The following is a 6,000-nucleotide window of genomic DNA, read 5'->3' on the forward strand; positions in this document are numbered from 1 at the left end:
GTTGTTTCTATCTTTGTTGTTGAATTTTAGGTGTTCTCTGTACATTTCATATACTAACCACTTATCAGATATATGATTTGCAATATTTTCTGCCATTCTGTGTGTTCCCTTTTTAACTCTGTCGATAGTATCATTTGATGCACAATTATTAAAAATAATTCTATGAAGTCTATTTTTTTTGCCTAATGCCTTTGATATCATATTCAAGAAATCATTGCCAATTCCAATCCTGTGAAGTTTCATGCCTTGTTTTATAGCTTTAGCTTTTATATTTAGATCTTTGATCCAGTTTGAATTTTTTGTATATGGTATTAGGTAAACATCCAACTTTATTCTTTTTGCATGTCCAATTTTCCTAGCACCATCTGTTGCAAAGACTGTCCTCTCTCCATTGAATGGTCTAGCATCCTTATCAAAAATTATTTGAACATATATGTTAGGGTTCATTTCTGGGTTCCTTGTTATAATCCAGTGGTCTATAGTTCTGTCTTTATGACAGTACCACACTGTTTGGATTACTATAGTTTTGTAGTAAGTTTTGAAATTAGAAAGTGTCAGTCCACCAGCTTTGTTCTTTTTCAAGCTTGTTTTGCCTATTCTGGTTTCCTTCAGATTCTATATACATTTTAGTATGGGTTTTTCTATTTCCATAAAAAAATATCATTAGGATTTTGATATGCATTGCACTGAATCTATAGAATGCTTTGGGTAGTACTGACTTCTTAATATTTAGTCTTCCATGCATGAACATAGGCTGTGTTTCCATTTATTTATATCTAATTTCTTTCAGCAGTTTTTTGTACTTTTCATTGTACTTGCTGTATACCTCTGTGGTTGAGTTTATTATTCACCTCCTTGACTAAGTATTCAATATTTTATTCTATTTGATTCTGTTAGAACTGTTTCCTTAATTTTCTTTTTACATTGTTCATTGTTATTATTTAGAAATGAAATGCAACTGATGTCATTGTGTGTTGACTTTGTATTCTGCTACTTTGCTGAATTTATTAGTTCTAATAGTTTTTGTGTGTGGGATCTTTAGGTTTTCTACATTAAGATCATATTGTCTATGAACAGATATAATTAATTTTACTTCTCTTTAAATTTAGAGGTCTTTTATTTCTTTTTCTTTTTTTAATTAATTAGTTTTTTTGGCTGCATTGGGTCTTTGTTGCTGCATGCAGGCTTTCTTTAGCTGTGGCAAGCGGTAGCTACTCTTCATTGCAGTGCATGTGCTTCACACTGTGGTGGCTTTTCTTGTTGCAGAGCATGGGGCTCTAGGCGTGTGGGCTTCAGTAGTTGTGACTTGTGGGCTTTAGAGCACAGGCTCATTAGTTGTGGTTCACAGGCTTAGTTTCTCTGCAGCATGTGGGATCTTCCTGGCCCAGGGTTCGAACACTTGTCCCCTGAATTGGCAGGTGGATTCTTAACCACTGTGCCACCAGCGAAGTCCCTTATTTCTTTTTCTTCCTTAATTGCTTTGGCTAGAACTTTCAGGACTATATTGAATAGAGGTGGTGACAGTGGACATTCTTCCTTTGTTGCCAGTGTTAGAGGAAGAGCTCTCAGACTTTCACGGTTGAATGTGACTCACTGTGAATTTTTCATAGATAGCTTTTATTATGTTGAGGTAACTTCATTCTGTTCCTACTTTGTTGTGTATTTTTATTATGAAAGAATGTTGAATTTTGTCAAACGTTTTTTCTACAACAATTGAGAAGATCATGTAGATCCTTTCCCTTTATTCTGTAAATATGGTATATTACATTAATAGATTTTTGTATGTTGAGATATCTTTGCATTCCAGAAATAAATCCCACCTGGGCATGGTGTATAATCCTTCTAATATCCTGCTGGATTCAACTGATAATTTTTGTATCAATATTCATAAGAGATGTTGATCTATAATTTTATTTCCTTGTAATGTCTTGGTCTAGCTTTGGTGTTAGGTTAATGCTGGCCTCAAAGAATGAGTTAAAAACTTTTCTCTCCTCTTCAATATTTTTGAAAGAGTTTGAATAGGACTGCTGATAATTCCTCCTCAAATATTTGGTAGAATTCATCAATGAAACAATCTGGTGAATCCAGGGCTTTTCTTTGTGGGGGAATTTTGATTACTGATTCAATCATCTTACCATTTATAGGTCTAGTCATATTTTCTATTTACTCACTAATTAATCTTAGTAGGTTTTGTGATTTTAAGAATTTATTCATTTCATCTAGGCTATCCAATTTTTTTGGTGTACAATTGTTACAACATTCTTTTATAATCCTTTTGATTTCTGTAAATTTGGTAGTAATATCCTACTTTCATTTCAGATTTTAGTAATTTGATTCCTCTCTCTATCTTTTTTCCTTTTTCTTCTTTTTTTTGGTCTATATAGCTAGCTAAATGTTTGTCAATTTTGTCGATCTTTTTAAGAACCATCTTTTGGTTATATTGATTTTATCTATCATTTTCCTATTCTCTATCTCATTAATCTCCACTTTAATTTTTATTATTTTCTTTCCTTGCTAGCTTTGTATTTAGTTTGTTCTTTTTCTAGTTCCTTAAGTTGGAAAGTTAGATTGTTGATTTGAGATCTTTCTTGCTTTTCACAGTAAGCATTTATAACTACAAAGGTCCCCTTCATACTGTTTTTGCTGTATCCCATAAGTTTTGGTATACAGACATACCTCACTTGACTGTGCTTTGCTTTACTGTACTTCACAGATAATTGAATTTTTTACAGAGTGAAGGTTTGTAGCAACTATCTGTCAAGCAAGTTTAACAGTGCCATTTTTCCAACAGCATTTTCTCGTTTTGTGTCTCTGTCTCACATTTTGGTAGTTCTCACAATATTTCAAACTTTTTCATTAGTATTACATTTGCTATGGTGATATATGATCAGTGATCTTTGATGTTACTATTGCAAAAAGATTATGACTTGCTGAAGGTTCAGATGATGGTTAGCATTTTTTAGCAATAAAGTATTTTTAATTACAGTATATTCATATTTTTAGATATTATGCTATTGTACACTTAATAGATTACAGTATAGTGTGAACATAACTTTTATATGCACTGAGCAACCAAAAAACAATGTGACTCACTTCATTGCAATATTTGCTTCATTGTGGGTGATTTGGAATTGAAACCTCAATATCTTCAAGGTATATCTGTACTGTGTTTTGGTTTTCATTCATCTCTAAGTATTTTCTAATTTACTTTGTGCTTTCTTCTTTTTCCATTGGTTTTTACAGAGTGCACTCTTTGATTTACAGAAAATTTTTCCACTTTTTCTTCTGTTATTTATATCTGGTTTTGTCCAATTTTGGTAAGAAGAAAATAGTCTATATGATATCTTTTAAAATCTACTGAGACTTAATTTGTGGCTTAACATATGGTCTATCCTGGAAAATGTCCATCGTACACTTGAGAAAAATGTATATTCTTTTGTTGTTGGGTAGAGTGTTCTGTATATTTCTGTTAAATCTGATTGATTTATTATATTATTCAAGTCTATTTGTCTAGCTATCATCTGTCTGGTTATTTTATCCATTATTAAGAATACAATATTGAATATTACAATTATTATTGTAGAACTATTTCTCTCTTTAATTTCTCAATTTTTTCTTCATATATTTTGATGGTTTATTATTATGTAAGTAAATGTTTATAATTGCTATATCTTCTTGTTCTGTTAAATCTTGCATTAATATATCAATATAAAGTCCTTCTTTATCTCATTACTTTTTGATTTAAAGTCTATTTTTTCTGATATTAGTATTGTCTGATGTAAGTTATCCCCACTCTCTTCTGGTTATTATTTGCATGGAATATATTTTGTCATCCTTTCACTTTCAACTAGTGTGTGGTCTCTTACAGAGAGCCCAGAGTTGGATCGTGTTTTCCTTTTATTCATTCTGCCAATCTGCCTTTTAATTGGAGAGTTTAATCCATTTACATTTAAAGTGATTATTAATAAGGAGAGAGAAAAAAGGACACTGGCCCTTTAAATCCCTGGAATCCATTTCAGCCTGAGGAGGAAGGGTTTGCAGTAATGGGAGAGGAACAACATGCCATCTGCCTCTTTGTCTGCACCGCTGATATCATTAATCAGTGATCAGAGCACAGATCTCTGACATTTGGATGACAAGGTCCTTTGGCCCAACGGTGCAAACTGCTTCTGGAATGTGTACAAGGCTTCCTGCCACAGGCCTGGCAGGTGGGGGATGGGTTGCTGATACGGTGCTAAATACTGAAATTGATCAAAATTAACCAATTTATTATCCAAGCCACCCCTCAAAGTTGAAGGCATTCAGTAGACTCCAGAGTTCCAAAAGGTTTACATCAGTCAGTGAAAATGCTGTCTAGGCGAGAAGAGACACCTGGTGTGTCTCATTCCACCATCTTCCTAGAATCCTTCAATGCCTGGTATATTACATCCTCCTGGGGACTTACACGCACCAAAACCTGCTTCAATAAGTTGTAGGTATTACCCATAACCCAAACTATAATACATCTCCTAATTCTTAGTAACTCTGACAGTATATTCTATTTAATGAATTGCGAAGAGATAACATTGGAAATCTGGATTATGTTATACTTCTATTCCTTTAATGTTTTAAAAAAATTTAAATTTAATTTTATTATTTTATACAGCAGGTTCTTATTAGTCATCAGTTTTATACACATCAGCGTCTACATGTCAATTCCAACCACCCAATTCATCACACCACCACCCCCACTCCCCCACTGCTTTACCCCCTTGGTGTCCATGCATTTGTTCTCTACATCTGTGTCTCAATTTCTGCCCTGCAAACCGAATCATCTGTACCAGTCTTCTAGGTTCCACATATATGTGTTAATATACGATATTTGTTTTTCTCTTTCTGACTTACTTCACTCTGTATGACAGCCTCTAGATCCATCCACATCTCAACATATGACCCAATTTCATTCCTATTTATGGCTGAGTAATATTCCATTGTATATATGTACCACATCTTCTTTATCCATTCGTCTGCCGACGGGCATTTATGCTATTTCCATAACCTGGCTATTGTAAATAGTGCTGCAATGAACATTGGGGTGCATGCGTCTTTTTGAATTATGGTTTTCTCAGGGTATATATATATATTTTTTTCTTAGGTATAGAGGGATTGCTGGATCATATGGTATTTCTATTTTTACTTTTTTAAGGAACCTCCATCCTGTTCTCCATAGTGGCTGTATCAATTTACATTCCCACCAACAGTGCAAGAGGGTTCCCTTTTCTCCATGCCCTCTCCAGCATTTGTTGTTTGTAGATTTTCTGATGATGCCTATTCTAACTGGTGTGAGGTGATACCTCATTGGAGTTTTAATTTGCATTTCTCTAATAATTAGTAATGTTGAGCAGCTTTTCATGTGCTTCTTGGCCATCTGTATGAATTTTGGATGATCTGTCCATTGGTGTAAGTGAGGTGTTAAAGTCCCCACTCTTATTGTGTTACTGTCGATTCCCTCTTTTAGAGCTGTCAGCAGTTGCCTTATGTATTGAGGTGCTCCTATGTTGGGTGCATATGTATTTATAATTCTTATATATTCTTCTTGGATTTATCCCTTGATCATTATGTAGGGTCCTTCTTTGTCTGTTGTAATACTCTTTATGTTAAAGTCTATTTTGTCTGATATGAGAATTGCTACACCAGCTTTATTCTGATTTCCTTTTGCATGGAATATGTTTTTCCAATTCTGCTGAAAAATCAGCTGTTAACCTTATGGGAGTTCCCTTGTATGTTATTTGTCAGTTTTCGCTTGTTGCTTTCAACAACAAGGGAATTTTTCTTTGTCTTTAATTTTTGCTAATTTGATCATTATGTGTCTCGGCATGTTTCTCCTTGGGTTTATCCTGTATGGGACTCTCTGCCCTTCCCGTACTTGGGTGGCTATTTCCTTTCCCATGTTAGGGAAGTTTTCAGCTATAATCTCTTCAAATATTTTCTCTGGTCCTTTCTCTCTCTCTTCTTCTGGGA

Source organism: Neophocaena asiaeorientalis, unplaced genomic scaffold (genome assembly GCF_003031525.2).
Source record: "Neophocaena asiaeorientalis asiaeorientalis breed wild unplaced genomic scaffold, Neophocaena_asiaeorientalis_V1.1 scaffold25, whole genome shotgun sequence".
NCBI lineage: Eukaryota > Metazoa > Chordata > Mammalia > Artiodactyla > Phocoenidae > Neophocaena > Neophocaena asiaeorientalis.